This window comes from Meles meles, chromosome 7, assembly GCF_922984935.1.
Source record: "Meles meles chromosome 7, mMelMel3.1 paternal haplotype, whole genome shotgun sequence".
NCBI lineage: Eukaryota > Metazoa > Chordata > Mammalia > Carnivora > Mustelidae > Meles > Meles meles.
Window position 1 is genome coordinate 82001272 of NC_060072.1, and position 18325 is coordinate 82019596.

Below are 18325 nucleotides of genomic sequence, written 5' to 3' on the forward strand. Positions count from 1 at the left end.
GAGACATTTACAAGAAAATGGATGTATGGCAACCACCTTTTTGTCCCTTGATCAAAATCTCTTTAAGAGAAAATGTATGATTAAATAACTGTGAAAGAATTCCATTGGTGTATTTATTTATCTAGCAAATTCCCCATTGTTATAGGGAGAGAAGCTCAGTTTCTGAGAGGATTCTGCAACTGTTGTGTTGGCAAATGTATTGCTGTGGTTTAAGAACACATGGTAAGGGGCGCCTGGGTGGCTCAGTGGTTAAAGCCTCTGCCTTCGGCTCAGGTCATGATCTCAGGGTCCTGAGATCAAGCCCCGCATCGGGCTCTCTGCTTGGCAGGGAGCCTGCTTCCCCCTCTCTCTCTGCCTGCTTCTCTGCCTACTTGTGATCTTTGTCTGTCAAATAAATAAATAAAATCTTTAAAAAAAAAAAAAGAACACGTAGTAACATCACTCTTTCTTTATGGGGAGGTCCCTACTTTAAAAAAAAAAAAAGGTGTAAATGGGTTATGGCATCCATTTTGTAAGTAATTTACAAAAGTTTGCACTATTTTACCTCTTGTCACATTGAAGAAATAAGGCATAATTTTCATTTTGTCAGCAAGTCACTGGATGACAGGCAAGTGCCTACATAGTGTATACAGCAACATTCTCTAATGGTTGCAGGTCCCACGTGAGAACTTGCAGTATGCTCATTAAAATTACAGCAACAGAAAAAGCAGAATAAATTGCCACCAAGTATTTGACTATGACATTTATATGTATTTCTTCTTGACATGCCTATGGGCATGTCACTGTAAATTGTCCATGAGGATTGTAGTGACAGCTTTATGGACTAAAATTAGAGACCTAGCCTCTCACTTGGCTAAATGGTGACAGCCTAAATAAGAAGAACATAGTGAAAATAGCTTATGTGTAGCTGCATAATTCTGTTATGACACATTTTAGGCCTAGACTATCCCAAGTACCTTGGGAACTTGAAACAAAAAATGAGGAAGTGAGTGTCATCAAAAGATTTCCAAATATGATAAACGTGAAGGCTTCTAGCTCTGGGACGATTACACACGCAACAACAGCATCTCCCTGTTAGGAATAACGTGAGGATCAGTGAAAGCTCCTAGCCCAGACACTAGGGTACGTGAGAGGCTTCACAGATACTGAATTTCTCCTTCTCTTCTACGATTACCCCTCTTTTTCCTTTGCAAACCCGAGAAGGAAACTCATGTGGTGTGCAAAGGGGTGACATCAAAAATAAGCATTACAAATGTTCAGAAGGAAAGTTTGCAGCAACTGAAGAACTCAGGGAAAGTTGGAACTTGACCCAGTTTATGAAGAAACTTGGAACTTAGATGAAGTTGGGGAAAGGCAGAGTATTCTAGGCAGGCAGGCCTGCAGGAGCAAAGTCGGGCTGCAGGAATTCAGTTTCTGAGCTCCGATGGAGGAACAGCTGAGATTGGAGGCTGATTATAGAGAGCTTCACCATGATGTGCCCAGGACACTGTGGACTTCATTTTTCAGGCACTAGGGAAGTTTGTTGAATAATTTTGCTTTCTAGGATAATGGCAACATTGACAGAGAAAAGTTTGTCAGGAGAGGATCAGTTTTCAGAGATAAGACTGATTTATTTTTAGACATAATGGAGATTTCAAGACAAAAGGGAGGTACAGAAGCATAGGAGAAAGGTTAGGGCTATACATGTCAGAGCCATAGAGTTGTGAGTTTTCAGAGAGACAGAGCGACAGAGTCATGCACACACAGACAGACACACACACACACACAGAGACAGACAGAAGGGGAGGAGGATGACGTTGAAGCAGAGAAAGTGCAAATTTTTAACTAACTTTGACATATGCTCACATTTAGCAGATTGGAAGAGGCAAAAACTATAAAAGATAGAGGAAAAGGAATGGGCACTGAGGAAAAAAGAAAGAATAGCAGAGAAGATTGTCAACATGTCCTGGGGGAGGAGGGACTCATTCATCTATGAGGTTCCATCACTGTGCGGTGGATTTAACTCACTTTATTTTCATAACCAACTCAATGAAATACTATCACCACTTTCTGGCATGGACAGGGAGGCACTGGTTATTAAATGGGTTGTGCAGTTTTTAAGTGGCACAGTTGGATTTGAACCAAGGATTATCTGGCTTCAGGCTCTGCCTTATGATGACATCCCCAAGCCAAGAGTTCAAAGAGTAAGGTTTACAATGCTCCAAGAAGACATACACAGAGAGAAAATTAGGCAAAACCATTGGTAATGAAGAGATCTTTGTTGAAGTTCAAGAAAGTCATTTCAGTTGAGTTGAAATAATTCATTGCAGGAATTAAGGAGAAGTTTGTAGTTAGAAACCAGAAGCAGAGGATACATTCTCTGGAGAAATTGGGCAATGCAAAAGAGAGATATGATGGTGGACCTTTGGTGTCTGGGGTCAGAGGAGATTTTGGGAATGGTATGGAGAGCATTTTAGAACTTTTCTGAGAAAGCTACTGGAACTTGGCTAGGCTATGTTTTATATTGAAGCAAAAACATTTTCTTTGCAAGATAAATGAGGGAGAAGGAGGAAAGCCTGGTCTCAGCACTTTCCAGTGGGAGGGTTTCCAAGATACAGTGGCTGAGGTCGAGGAGAGAGACTGAGGAAGAGATGTGTTTAATGCAGATTCTTCTGAGTGAAAACCTATGCTTTGTATGACATGACACCTGTTATCCTCACACATTTCAGCAAAACTACAGAATCCAAGATTACTTGGTATGTTTAGTTTTTCTTGCAAGATTTATATCAATGTTGGTGAAGTACTGAAACAGTCATCTCCTAAGGAGAAGAGCCCATATTCAGGAGCATTTAATTCGTTGTGCTTGTTTTATATTGCTTTAAGAGAAGATTACTTGAGTTAATAAATTTATGGGGTAGAGGAGGGAAGCAGTAAGGAGTTACACAGAGAGAGACTGAAGGTACAGTACAAGATTAGATAGACTTGAAAAATAAGATTTTCGGTCATGAATAAGAGGTTGTCCTCTTTTTCTCAGAGGACAAGGAAGAAGAGGGAGAAGCTTGGGAACCATGGAGAACTATTTTAAAGTGAAGTGGTGATTGTGCCTAGGAGAAAATGGGGAGAGACAATCAAGACGAGAAGTTATGCCAAGATGATCCCCATCATATCTTCTGTGTCAGTGGGGAGCAGTGCCATTTACTGGGATGAGGAAGTCAGGTTGAATGTACGCCTTGGGGAAGGAGAATGTTTTGGCCCATCCAATTGAACAGATGATTAAAATGATTGCCAAGGTGCAGAGAAAGATAGTTTTGAAGGCCATTGCATTGCTTTTACACACTTTTCTATCACTGTTGCCATTTGGAGTAGCAGTGAATAAAGTCTAGGGATATATTTAGGTAGGAAGGACTACATGCTGTGCCTTAAATTATATCGGGAGTGTTGTGTCCAACTTTGTATAAAAGAAGTGGTTAGGTATATGCCAGTTTTCTTTAAAAAGAAAGACCCACTGGGACACCTTGGGGCGGTTGGTTGAGCGTCCGACTCTTGGTTTCAGCTCTAGTCATGATCTCATGGTCCTGAGGTGGAGGCTTCTGTTGGGCTTTGTGCTCAGCGTGGAACCTGCTTGAGATTTTCTCTCCCTCTTCCTCTACCCTTCCCGCTCATGCTCACTCTTTCTCTCTCTCTTCCTGAAATAAATATTCTTTAAAAAAAGAAAAAAAGAAAGGGATATGAACTAAATTTATATGTCTTAGGGCATCTAGTTAAAGTATCTGAAGAGGTGTCCATCCGTATCATCTTATGACTCTCCATGTTTGTACCCCACAGATTCTACCCACTGTGGAATTACCAAATGTGAGTAATATCTATTAATGAGTTCAGTTTTGCTTGTGGTGGGCTGTCTTAGAAGTGCTTTGTGGCATTTCTCTACCTTTTGTCCTTTGTAAGTTGAACTTCCAAGTTTCAAGTTCTCCCACGGTGGGAATAGGCATGGGAGCCATGGCTTTAACCACTTGGTCCTCATCTGCCCTAAACCACAGCTGGACTGGATAGGGGAAGTCCCTGACACAGGACAGCTAAGCTGATTGGGTAACATAAGACTCATGGCCTGTCAAGAAAAGATGAACTAAACCAGTAGGATTCTCCCTCTGGGGAATCTTACTTGATAAATGAGAAGACAAGAAACTACAAGTTGGTTACTCAGATGGAAAGGATGTCTTGAAGTCTACTTGTGGCCATAATGGCAGCATAATCATGATTCCAGGTCCAGATTCTAAAAGGGCCTGAAGATGTAATCCTAAAAACAGTATCTTAACAGTTTGTTCTTAAGGCGCGTTGACCCTGGCTGGTGCCGAAGGAGCCTCATGGGGTCTTCTCCCTGGAACAGTCATGATGGTTTGCTAGAACTGAAATAGCACCATCCTTCTTCCTGCAGAAGGTGCTCAGAAAACTCAGAAAGAGACAGTAAGACTGAAAACACAGTTTTCAAGAATCTTTTGTCCTCTTCTTTACTGAGACACAAATAAGTGTCTATTAGTGTTTCATCAGTACAGAATTCTTTGCATTATGAAGCAAGAAGAAACTTTTAGGAATATGAAAGAATGCTGCAGAGCCATTAAACCCCTCATTGACAGTTTGTATTTTCTCCATAACCTTGAATATTTTTTTTTCCCTTTTTATTTTTTCAGCGTAACAGTATTCATTCTTTTTGCACAACACCCAGTGCTCCATGCAAAACGTGCCCTCCCCATCACCCACCACCTGTTCCCCCAACCTCCCACCCCTGACCCTTCAAAACCCTCAGGTTGTTTTTCAGAGTCCATAGTCTCTTATGGTTCGCCTCCCCTCCCCAATGTCCATAGCCCGCTCACCTTGAATATTTTATTAGCAGTGCCAGTTTGCTTTTCAAAATGCAATCTTACTACTAAAAGTAACCTCTAATATATTTGCCAGTTGAAAAAGTTTCTGTGTGGTTAAGTAGGACACAGATTTGTCAATCCTGCTTTTGTTTCTTTACTCTGCATTGTTCTTACTCCAATTCATCCTTGGAAGATGTAATAAAACCAGTTAAAATTATATGCGACTTTCTGATGTTATAAAAGATGCATGACTACGAGGGAGAAAAGTGGCCAAAGGTGGTTGCTATGGACAACCAACGAAGAGGCTATAAATTAATGGGCTTGCTCCTTTTAAATATGTCATTAATCAGGTGGAAGGAGGTAAATTCAAAATATTTCTCAGAAGAAAATCTCTTCTCATTGTGGGGAGATTCTAAATGTATTTGTATGCCAAGGTGAATTTATGGGCCTCTTCAGAGGATCTCCTTGAAGGGATTCCCGAGAAACAATTCTAGAAAGAGACCTATGTCTTTGCTGGCTCAAAAAAGAAAATCACAGAGCATGATATGGTTCTCTAAAACAAGAGAAGATGACAAACTTCTGGAGTTGAGCCAAAATTAAGTAGGTCATGGAGGAGAAGGTTTCTCCTGAAGCCATCAGAACAGTGTGAATCTGTTGATATTATTTCTATTTTCTTTTCAAAATGTATTAAGAGTGTCTGCTTAAATACAGATGTTTATTTTAAGTTAAACCTTAGTTTTTGGCGTAATAGATATGTTTTTAACTGGGAAAAGGTTTGGGAGCTCATGCTAATTTAATATTTCAGTTTAAGGTTTAAGACTTGCAATTTAGACCAAAAACCAATCCATGATTCTGCCACTTACTGGTGATAAAGTTACTTGGATTGCAGGCATATTTTGTCAAGTGGCTCTTGGAAGAAGAAATGTGCATGTTCTGTCAGTCTGCTAGTGAGGATTTCTCTACCGTGTTTTGTAGTATCGTTTGTATAATGACTCAGGTAATAAGCTCCTTTATGATCGCTTTTTTTTTTAACAGAGTTTTTCTCCTGAATAATATAATTACCAATGTGATATGATAAGCTACTATTTCTCTTACTGGTTTTAAGCAGTAAGAAGCTTATGCTTAATTTACTGCTCGATTATAATAGCTCTTTGTTTTCTTTTCGTAAGATGACCTGCAAAAGTAAAGATGAAATTAATATTATCAGAGTAAACTATGAACTCCATGAAGAGGTTTTGGCTATATCACCACTCTCCTCAGTGTCAAGGACAGTTCCTAGAACATATTTAGAGTTTAATACATATTCTTGAAAAATTGGATAAATAGAGCACTGAGAAATGTATATGTGATTATAGGATTATGTTTTTATTTTGGAAAAAGTAAAACCCCACCCAGTCCCAAATTTTATTTGGTAAAAATCTAAGTAAAGTGGTCAGGGTAAAGGGTTTTATAAAAAGTGCTGCATGAAAGTGCCTCGGTAGGCAAGAAGGGGAGAAGGTCATATGGTGAGCAACAGAAATGAGATAATGAAGGTATCTCATTCCTGTGCAGATCAACAAATGCACTTGAATCCCATCCAGATGGAGCAGGGGTTTATATTAATGTCACGCTTAGAATGTGGTTCCTCTTTCCATGTTAATGATGTTAGGAACATCGCATGCAAATGATGTAAATAGTGGATAAGCTTTGAGATCCAAGGAGGATCTTGGGGGAGGGTCAGGTGAGGAGTCTGGTAGGGGTTCAGGGGATAACTAAATGAGATCATAGGGACTGGCCTTAGCTTTCTCTCTCTTTTTTTTTTTTTTCTCATTTTTTAAAATTTAAATTCAATTACCAACACATAGGACATACTTAGTTTCAGATGTAGTGTTCAATAATTTATCCATTGTGTTGGTCTTAGCTTTAGCGGTGCGGGTGTCCCCAGGCATTTTCTGGACCTGTTTGTAGAGTTGCTGAATTTCCTGCTGACTCGGTGAGCCAGAGGAAACAAGCTAAATGTTTTGAGTTATCTGTGTCACCTGTTCTCTTTTGAAGCCACTGCTAATTGGAGGAAACCCCAGGCCTTGAAGAAAAATGGCCTTTTTTTACTTGGTAGGGACTTTCATAAATTGACATAGGTCTCTACTGTGGTGGCAGCAGGTTGTCACAGTTAATTATTTTTCTGGATTCTTACCAAGGGTCTGAGCCCACCCAAAGAGCTTAGGATAAAGTAGAAAGAATAACCATTAAAGTGTTTATTCTTCATGACTTTTAATTGTATTTATTTATGTAATGGTTTACTGTGTGTGTGGCTTGTTTAAAAAGTGCCTCAAATCCCTTTTGAAAGTTGTCATGGCATAATCATTTTTTTAAAAATGTTGATCTTTTTACAGTTCAGAAAAGTGTAAAGTCTCAAGTGTTAAGTCAGTTTTTTGGGTGAAACCTATAGTTTGCAGGAAATATAGGGGAAGGGGAGGGGGTTATGGACATTGGGGAGGGTATGTGCTATTGTGAGTACTGTGAAATGTGTAAACCTGGTGATTCACAGACCTGTACCCCTGGGGATAAAAATACATTATATGTTTATAAAAAAAAAAAGAAGAAGAAAGGATGAATACCCAACTTTTGTAGCAACATGGACGGGACTGGAAGTGATTATGCTGAGTGAAATAAGTCAAGCAGAGAGAGTCAAGTATCATATGGTTTCACTTATTTGTGCAGCATAACAAATGACATGAAGGACATGGGGAGATGGAGAGGAGAAGGAAGTTGAGGGAAATTGGAAGGGGAGGCGAACCATAAGAGACTATGGACTCTGAAAAACAACCTGAGGGTTTTGAAGGGGCGGGGGTGGGAGGTTGGGGGAATCAGGTGGTGGGTAATAGGGAGGGCACATATTGCATGGAGCACTGGGTGTTGTGCAAAAACAATGAATACTGTTACGCTGAAAAAAATAAATAAAAAAAATAAAAATAAAATAAAAAAATAATTTTAAGATTTTAAAAATTTGAGAGGGAGAGCACACGTGCATGAGCATGAGTCGGGGGAGGGGTAGAGGCAGAGGGAGAAGAGAGAGAGAGAATCTCCAGCAGACTCCCCACAGAGCACAGAGCTGACCCTAGGTCCATCCCATGACCCTGAGATCTGGACCTGAGCTGAAACCAAGTGTTGGACTGTTAGGAAGCCTGGACTGGATCCTGACAGAAGAACCAAGTGGCACTCGGAGATGTTGGAGGTTGAGAGGTTTATTTAACACCAGTATGCTCAGAGGAGAAAGGTCTCCCAAGGTCTGAGCCCTGAGCAAAAGCAGGAGGGTAATTTATACCCTTCTATTTCTGCATACTTGGTACTTTTGGCACACGCAGGAAGTGGGGTTGGAAAGAAGAACTCAGAAAGGCTTTAAGACAGGGACTGGAATTCCCTTGCTGGTTTGACTGGCATCTTAGGGTACATACAGTTTTTCCCTTATCATTCCCTCCTTTGATGCCCCTTTAAACACCTAGTTTAGAGGGCATCCCCATCATCTACTGTGGGCCAATAGTGCTGCTAATCAGGCTAATATCTGGATGGCAGCTCGTCTGATGACAATGTTTTTATGAACTTAGCAATCCATCTTAAGTTCCCTAAGGTTGCCCAATAATCAATAACAATAAAAAGTTTCTGGGAGAAAGTCCAATCTGAAGGGGCAGAAGCGTAAAGTCCGACTCCTGAGATGAGAGATATCGTGCCGATGATAGCCAAGGACCACAGTGAACAGATGCCCATCAGTCAGTGGGGTCCCACTGAAGGTGGAGCTGGAGTGGGTCCATAGGGTCTGGTTGGGGTTTCCACTGGTGTGATTTCTCATCCGACTGGTGAGCCCTCTTTACTCTAAAGTGGTGGATCCATGGGGTGACACCTGAGACCTTGAGGGCAGCAGGAGTGGTTAGAACAACAGTGTGGGGCCCTGTCCTCTGTGGTTTGAGGGTGTCCTTTCTAAAGCTTCTCAGGAGATGAGCCTTAGAGTTTTTCCCAGGGCTTGGAGGTGTTAGTACACTTCTAAGTTTCCAATCTGTTCAAGGTCTCCTCCAAGTCTGCTTATTATGTGGGTGGCCTGCCATAGAGCCTTTGAGGTGAATTATAGCTGAGGCAATCTTTTAAATCCAGTAGACTAGAATAAACAAGATCAATGACCTCCAGCAGTTACGCTCGATAGAAGTATGATGTTCAGGTCCAGCATAAGGGTAGTTGGGTTTTAAGTTTGACAGGTTATAGGTATTATTTTAAGCACTGCCTGGTTTATTTAATAAGGCTGCCTCCCATCATCTACTGGGGGCTTCTGGTCTCTTGTCTTCCTTAGGTAAACATTATTCAAAGACAATCAGAACTAGAATTTAAAATCCACTAAGGTGTGTTATTGAAACATAATTTTTCCTCTATAATGACCCTCATTTCCAGAGATAGCCAAATAAGACCGATTTGTTTGAAAAACAAGTCCAGTTTTAACAAATGGAATAATTATTTACATAAGCTCAGCAAGACTGATCATACAGATCTTTTAGAATCTGCTTTGTTGGAACTTTCATAAGGAATCTTTATGTCGAACTTTATCAGCCTCTCCAGGCCAGAAGCCAAGCCAGGTACTTACCATCAGACATGCCTGCAATACCTGTAGATTTGGGTGGCTTTCTCTTCTGAGGCCCCCAATATGTCCCGAGGCTCCTGCACCTACAGGAAGTGACATTCTTTACTCACCTGGTGAGGCTGCTGGCAACTCTGTAAGCAAGGTATCAGGCCGACATTTCCAAGGGGCTTTATGGCTCCACGTTTCATAAAGTCAACCTTAGTTCCTTAAAGCTGTCTGGTCATATCTGAGTCTACGAATGTCTCTCAAATAAGACATTTCAGTCAAAGCCTTGGTGAAATAACCAATGATTTCAATGGTGTCCTGTTACAAGGAGAATAGATTCTTATTGTACTTATGCAAATAAGTATGATTGCCAGAGAAGAAAGAATACTTACTGAGAGCTTTTGAATGTCAGAGGGTTCAGGTAGAGAGAAAAGTTAAATGTTTCAATTTGTCCAGAAATGAATACTTAAAAGTTTTGCTTAGTTAGTTCTGGAAATTTTTACTCATTTCAATTTTGATCTTAAAGGTACTGATACCCTTTTTTGTCCTAAGAGTCTTTTACATGAACTTCCTTGAAGATGAAACTCATCTTGTAAGACAATAAGAAGAATTGTAAATGACAAAAACTCAGAAGACACTCCCACTGATCCAGTATGAGTTCACCACGATAGGATTGATAAGGAAGCTTAGTTATTCTTCGACTCACAACACTTCCATAGTCAGAACATTGAGTGATGATCTTGTATTAGTATATTAAAACTTCAGGAACTGCACATAATTAAAGCACACACCCAAATGAAACCCAGGGGTTGTCACTTGCTTAACAGTACTTCCGGAGTGACTTAGCATACCAGATAAAAGACCTAATAAGTTAAGAAGACAGTCACTTGCAATTTAAATCTTGGGAAGTTTGTTAAAGAGAGTTTTAGAAAGTTTTAAAGCCCATGCCTGATAAAGGCAAAACACAGAAACTGGGCAGGCAGAGAGGAAACAACTATTTGCATTTTCTTATCAAGGGCAGACCAATAGTTGGAGAACACTTTGTCTTTTTGAACAGAGAGAAAGCACACTTTCAGTCTTATACCAATGTACTTTAAAATCCATTCATTTCAATTTTGGTCTGTCCTAAGCACATCTAAATTCCATTTCAAAGTTTTCCCTCCATAAACCTTCTACAACTTTCCTTTGCATTCAGATTTTGTCCCAAGCCATTTCTTTTATCTTTCTTAAATGTCTCCTACTTTTCCACATACAGAGTTGTTTCCCTTATTTTCATCAGTCTTAGTGACAGTTAGCAGAATTCTGCACTCTTAGAAACAGTCTCCAATGAGGACTAAGTAGTAACCAATCGTGAGCTGTTAGACCAGAATTCTTTAGATGGCAAATTTATGAATCGGTTAAGCATGATCTCTCCCCGCCCCCACCGAGGCCCTACCTGTGAGACCTCTGAAGAGGTCTCTGGGCAGTGATCAGTTTCCTCTTCCACCCTGACCAGTGGGCCTGGCTGTAGCCTGGATCCCAGGCCTTACTGGAATTGACCTCAGGACCAGGTCCTCAACTGCCAAATCTCCTTTGAGTCTGGCAGGAACAGCGGAGCTGGGCTGGTCTGAGGCGACTGGGCAGGAGACTGCCAAAAATGAGGGCGTGCCTTTTCCGTTATGATCCCTAGTTCCGTCACCACCCTGCTCTTGCCCCAGACCGGTGGCAACAATGGGCCAGTGCGGTTGGGTTTCCCGGTCTGGTTCCCTGGTTCCCTGTTATGGAACCTGGACTGGATCCTGACGGAAGAACCAAGCGGCACTCGGAGACATTGGAGGTTGAGAGGTTTATTTAACACCAGCATGCTCAGTGGAGAGAGGTCTCCCAAGGTCTGAGCCCCAAGCACAAGCAGGGATGGTAATGTATACCCTTCTACTTCCGCATACTTGGTACTTCTGGCCCACACCTGTGCACAGGGAAACAGGGTAGGGAAGAAGAACCCGGAAGGGCTTTGAGACAGGGACAGGAATTCCCTTGCTGGTTTGGTTGGCCATCTTAAAGTATGTTTTTCCCTTACCAGCACACTTAACCAACTGAGCCTCCTACGTGCCCCGAGGGATCTCATACTAATTTTAAAAGTTACAGGTAAGTAAAGGAGTGTTGGGGGTGGGGGAATTTTTGTAGTTCGATATGGGTTAGAAGAAAGATCTCACCAAAAGGTAACATTTCAGCAAAAACCTGGAAGAGGGGCGCCTGGGTGGCTCAGCGGGTTAAAGCCTCTGCCTTCAGCTCAGGTCATGATCCCAGGGTCCTGGGATCGAGCCCCGCATCAGGCTCTCTGCTTAGCGGGGAGCATGCTTCCTCCTCTCTCTCTCTGCCTGCCTCTCTGCCTACTTGTAATCTCTATCTGTCAAATAAATAAATCTTAAAAAACAAACAAACAAAACCTGGCAGAAGAAAGGGAGTGAGCCTGGCAGGTATCTAGAGGGAGGAAACTTCTAAGCTGAGGAAAAAAGCTTGAGACAGGAATGTGTCGGATGTGTTGGGTCAAGACCAAAGCCTGGGCCAGGTCAGGGAAAGATGGCAGGAGATGAGGTCAGGGAGTTCACAAGAGGCAGATTGTATTGGGCTTTTTTGGTCCAGGGAAGACAGACAGCCCTTACCCTGAGTAAGGTCAGTGTCATCGGGAATGTTTTGAAGTGAAGGAGTGACATGATCGAACTTAAGTTGTAAAAAGGATTATTCTGGCTTCTGTCATTATTTCAGTTAGGAATACAGGGGCGGCAAGCAACAGAATCACTGACTAACAGTAGTTTGCAGGAATTGGAATTGTTTTTTCTTATGTCTGTGTATGATAGAGGTCGTTTCTGGGGTCAGTGTTACCATGATACCATCACAGACCTAAGCACTTTCTTTCTTTCCCACCATCCTTCCCTTGTTGGCTTTTATCCCTTGTGTTTTTTACCTCTTCGTTATAGGGTGGCTGGCTGCTGTAGCTCCAGGGATCACATCTTTGTTCAAGGCAGAAAGAAAGACAGAAAGGCAACACTTCACCATATCTACTTGGAAAGATTTACCTCCACGTAACAGGCCATTTGTGCTTGTAAGAAAAAAGGAGTTAAAATGTTTGCTTTCTCAGCTCTCACTTAAGGGGCAGGAAGAGGAGTTGGGGGTGGGTGTTGGCTCAGTCAACCTAAATGGCTGGGAGTTATGATTCCCTACATCTGTGCAGCTTTTTCAATTTACTAGGCTTTCAGGTACATTTTCTCATTTAGGTCCTCTAATGATCCTTTGGAAGACAGCAAGGAAAGGATAGCTCCATTTTTGAGATAAGAAGCCCAGAGAAGTAAACTCCTCACATGTACTTTCATCACAGGGCAGAGACTCCAGCCGCTGCCACCTTCATTCATTATTTCCTGGCACCTGACTTGAGACTCATATGAAAAGTCTGGATTCTCTCCCCAGCAGATACATTATTACGATTTGCATCGGCCTCCTTTAGCAATTGAGAGGCTACTGGAAGGCCTCTGCTTTCTCAAGGGCTTGGAGACTGTGATTACATTGTTCCTTTTATTTTTCTGGTTCTCTTGAGTTCTGAGCTTCTGGAGGCAATGCAGGAAGCCAGAGTAAAGCATTTTTCTTCTGGGGAGGGAAAGAGGCAGAGTCATCCTACTGGTCTTGGATCTAGTGGGGAGAGTTGCTGAAAATCCATGGATAGAATGTTGCTTGCAGAAACATTTAAAATGTGTCAAGAAAGTATATTTTCCTTAGTTTTGCGGATATATAATTATTTTATAAAGATCAGAGTTGCCCTTTGCTTTGGTCTAAACCTGTGGTTCTCTACCTACGATTTGCTTAAAGCTGGGTTTCCAAATAGCTCTGAGAAGCAGAACAGCTGTGCTCTATGCCAGACAGGCATTTTCCCCCTCCTCTCTCCGAGTGGATGCAGCTGGGAGACGCTTGTGTTGCTTTTCAAATCCATCTTATGTCCAGGTGCACATTCACCATTCCCTTTCACAAGACAGTTGTTTTATCCCAGAGATCTTGGAATCCAAATAATTAATGACCCAAGGCTCCAACTGGGCTGTGAAAGAACACGGCGAGGCCCTAAGTTGAGGCAAAAAAGGAATAAGAATGTAAAAAATGATGAGGAATGGGAATTTTAACATAAACTATATCTAATCCTCTCAACAATGTGTATGAGATGTTATTACTGTTTTATTACTAGTCCTGCATATCAGATACAGAAAGGGAAATTTAGAGATAATTAAATTACTTAAAGTTATAACCACTAAGCAGCAAAATCCAGGATTTTGATCCAAGCATATTCTAGTTACCCAGGTACTGACAGCTTTCTGTGGTGTCCTGCATGCTCTAGTACAATGAGGGAGAAGTCAGGAAAGGTGATGAAATGCTAGGTAGTCTCAGGGACTGAATTAAAAAATGTACCAGATGTGTCATATATATGGGATCTGTTCTGGCCTAGGGCAAGGTCAGAATGGTTGGTTCTCAAATTTCTGTGTGCTTAAAAAAATCATTTAAGGATTTTCTTTTAAAATTTAGGTTCCTGGGAGTGCCTGGGTGGCTCAGTGGGTTGAGCCTCTGCCTTCAGCTCAGTTCATGATCTCAGGGTCCTGGTTTTGAGCCCCGCATTGGGCTCTGTGCTCAGCGGGGGGCCTGCTTCCCCCTCCTCCTCTCTTTGCCTGCCTCTCTGCCTCCTTGTGTTCTCTCTGTCAAATAAATAAATAAATAAATAATCTTAAAAACAAAAATTTAGGTTCCTGGCCTCCAGCCCAGAGGTTCTGAATACATAGGGTTGAGGCAGATTCTGGGAATCTGCATTTTAGTAAGTATCTAGATGACTTTGATGCAGGTTTTCTGCAAGTGACATTTCGGGAAATATTGCTCAAAATTGAAATTCAAGAGTCAGTACCGCACCAGGCGTTCAGGAAGCTTCTGGCTTCACATGCAGGGGTTGGTAGAAAACGGATTGATGCACCATTCATGAATGAAGATGAACAGATTTTCTCTGATGGAGACTTTTGCCATTTATTTCAATTTTTGGTATTTAGAACTTAGAGATGACATAGAATACGAGCAGCCCCCTTTCTAGGGAAGAATACAAAAATTAAAAAAAAAATACAAAGTGGGAGATGTACAGCATGCTTTATTTACTTTTCTCCCTTACTTTGATTCTGTAATTTTTTATTTACCTCACATAGCCAGACACACTAGAAGAGATTCTCCGAGGAGGCTAAAAATATTGCTCTTGTCACTACAGACTTCCCATCCCCATTGCTTGCTTGCTCGCTGAATTCTTAGTAGAGAGGATGCCTTGCCTCTTGTCTCTTTCTGACAAGAATTAAGTTCTTGTACTACTTTTGTAATCGGGTCTTGCCTCTCTGGCCAAAACCACCAAATCCACAGTGAGGCAAAATGTTCGGGTCTCCTGGTTATCATGCAGTTGGGCTCAGGCTGAGCAGGAGTTTTGTTTTAAATAGGGAGCTCAACCTGCCAATGAAGAGAGCAAAACAAAGGACCCAAGGCTAGAGTCCTGAATGTAAGTTTGTTCCTTTGTTCAACAAATGTTTGAATGGCTATTGTTTGGAAGATGCAGGCCAGGTGCTGAGCTGATAAATAATTTGTGATTAAAAGAATTGATTTAGAAAATCACATTGCTTTGGTTTTCTGTTGAAAACCTTTAAAAAAACTTTTTTCAAAAGATTTTATTTATTTATTTGACAGAGATAGTGGGAGAGGGAATGAAACAGTGGGAGAGGGAGCAGCAGTCCTCCTGCTGAGGAGGGAGCTTGATGCCAGACTCGATCCTACCACTCCCAGCACCCAGGGTTCACGACCTGAGCCAAAAGCAGTTGCTTAAACCCTGAGCTACCGGCACCTTTCTGTTGAAAACCTTTAAAATGTTCTATGTTATAAGCTTACTCAAACATAGGAATAAATAAATCTTTTTGACCATCTACTATGCCTAGTGCCTGGAAAACGATAATTTTCAGGCTCAGTAAAGAAAGTAACAGAGTGGGAGCACGGACTTCAGTCAGACTGACCGAGGGCCACATCTTGCTTCTGTTTCCTTTCAGCTAGGTAAATCAATTCAGGCAAGCTACTTTCCTCCTCTGAGCCTCATTTTTAGAAAAATCTGTAAAGTATAATTTAAAGGATCTTTTTAAAGCTTGAATAATTGGGCGCCTGGGTGGCTCAGTGGGTTAAGCCGCTGCCTTCAGCTCAGGTCATGATCTCAGGGTCCTGGGATCGAGTACCGCATTGGGCTCTCTGCTCAGCGGGGAGCCTGCTTCCCTCTCTCTCTCTCTCTGCCTGCCTCTCTGCCAACTTGTGTGATCTCTCTCTGCCAAATAAATAAATAAAATCTTTAAAAAAAATAAAGCTTGAATAACTAAAGAATTTCAAGCATTTGGCACACATTTCATATTTAATACATTTTAATTAATATTATTATTGAGGTTTTTTTTTTTCTTAAGATTTTATTTATTTGAGAGCAAGAGAGAGGACAAGCCAAGGGGAAAGGCAAAGGGGGAAGCAGACTCCCTTCCAAGCAGGGAGCCCAATGCAGGGCTTGATCCCAGGACTCTGGGATCCTGACCTGAGCCTAAGGCAGATGCTTAACCGACTGGGCCCCCAGGCCCCCCAATATTATTATCGAGGCTTCTCAGTTGGCCTGAAGGGGCCTGTAGTACAGTGGGGGACACAGATACATACCTATTTAAAAGCACACTGGAATGGGGAGCATGGTGAGCCCCAGGTGAGTCAGAACAGCAAAAGTGCCTTGGATAGCTAAGCCAGGAGAGGTGTCAGGAAGGTACCCCTCAGAAGAGCCAGGGCTGAAGATAAGGTATAGACACGAGATGAGGTCATCCTCTGACTGTATTTGCAAACTGATCTGCAGGGTTCCGTGCTCTATTTTGAGCTACGCAAATAAAGAAATATTGAAAATGTAGGTGGCAGAAGAAAAAGGACAATTATTTCTGTAAGGGAAACGTTAAAGGATATGTGATTATTTAATCTAGGAACATTGTTCGTAATGTTTCTAGTCCTTGAGCCATTTCAGAAAGGCAAAAAAAAAAATAAAAAAAGATATAGAGATACAGACACACACTCAAAGTAATGAAACTGGGAGTTTGTGTTTTTTATTTTTAATCTTATTTTTAAAAAGATACTATTCACTCACTTATCAGGGAAAGAAAGAGAGAGCACAAGCAGAGGGAGCAGCAGGCAGAGTGAGAAACAGGCTCCCCGCTGAGCAGGTGGTCCAATGCAAGACTCCATCCCAGGACCCTAGGATCAGGACATAAGCCGAAGGCAACTGCTTAACTGACTGGGCAACCGAGGCGCCCTTGATTTTGTGTTTTTAATTTTTATTGTCTTTACATGTCTAACAGAGGGGTTACAGAAAGTAAGTGCTGATTATACACAAATGAATGAGTTATATGTGAATGAACGTCATTTTCCTGTTTTCTAACTGGTTTTGCAAAGTCACAAACAAAAGCAATTTTTGTAAAAAAAAACGACTTCTCTGAGTGGGAGGACTAGTAACTTTTGAAGTTTTGCTAGTTGCAAGCTTTGCGCAGTGGCAGTATTGTAGCCAATGAGGTTTATCCGAGGCACAATTATTGCTAATTGAAGTTTTGCCAGTTGTATTATTGTCATGGTGATGATAAAATCTGTCATTCAGAATGGGGCACTTTTGAGAATAAAAAGGGATTTTTTTTTTTTAGATTTTTATTTATTTGAGATAGAGAGAAAGAGAGCATAAGAAGGGGTAGGGTTAGAGAGAGAAGCAGACTCCCTGCTGAGCAGGGAGTTTGAGGGAGTTTGATGCGGGACTTGATCCTGGGACTCCAGGATCATGACCTAAGCCAAAGACAGTCGCTTAACCAATTGAGCCACCCAGGTACCCTTGGATTCTTTATTAATAAACTGAAACAACAGATGTTTACCTGGGTTGTTCTGGGTAAATAGGGACAAAATGGGGCGGTCTGATTATAGTTTTTATTTATCAAATACCTATCACTAGTTATTTCTTAGTTAATACTGAAAATAAATTCAAAGCTTATAAAGTCTCGATCATGCAAACACTACAAAAAAGTGTTTAAGAGGAAGAAATGAGGGGGAGGAGTCAAGATGGTGGAGAAGTAGCAGGCTGAGACTACATCAGGTAGCAGGAGATCAGCTAGATAGCTTATGTAAACATTTCAAACACCTACAAATCCAATGGGAGATCGAAGAGAAGAAGAACAGCAATTCTAGAAACAGAAAATCAACCACTTTCTGAAAGGTAGGACTGGCGGAGAAGTGAAGGGGGGAGGGGCCGGCTCCCGGCAAGCGGCAGAGGAACAGAGCACAAAATCAGGACTTTTAAAAGTCTGTTCCACTGAGGGACATTGCTCCAGAGGCTAAACCGGGGTGAAGCCCACGTGGGGTCAGCGTGGCCCCAGGTCCCACAGGGTCACAGAAGGATCGGGGGTGTCGGAGTGTCGCAGAGCTCGCATGTATTAGAACGGGGAAGCTGGCTACAGAGAGCCGAGGAATGAGCTCTCAGCTCGGGGTTACCTTGAACTGGTCGCAGGCTGGGTGAGCTTGGAGCACGGCCAGAAGCTGGGGATAAGGGAGTGATTGGGCGCTGTCCTCTGGGGGCACACTGAGGAGTGGGGTCCCAGGCTCTCGGATCCTCCGGGCCGGAACTGGGAGGCCGCCATTTTCATTCCCATCCTCCAGAACTCTACGGAAAGCGTTCAGGGAACAGAAGCTCCCAAAAGCGAACCTGAGCGGATTTCTTAGCCTGGCCCCTGGTAAGGGCGGTGAAATTCCGCCTCGGGCAAAGACACTTGAGAGTCACCACAACAGGGCCCTCCCCCAGAAGATCAACAAAAAATCCAGCCAGGACGAA

The 18325-nt window shown here is 42.0% G+C and overlaps 1 protein-coding gene and 1 pseudogene across 4 annotated transcripts in view; both read left to right on the top strand.

Moving 5' to 3' along the window:
• TMEM117 (transmembrane protein 117) overlaps positions 1–18325 on the top strand; it is a 498717-nt gene that overhangs the window by 166141 nt on the left and 314251 nt on the right. Inside the window, exon 1 of one of the 4 annotated variants that reach the window (XM_046013711.1) lies at positions 3811–3831. The exons of the other annotated variants lie outside the window; for them this stretch is intronic. The gene's annotated coding sequence lies outside the window, so the exon portion shown is untranslated. Of the gene's footprint in view, positions 1–3810; positions 3832–18325 lie in introns of those variants that run through there. 4 annotated transcript variants of the gene reach the window in all.
• LOC123947717 lies at positions 16995–17126 on the top strand (annotated as a pseudogene).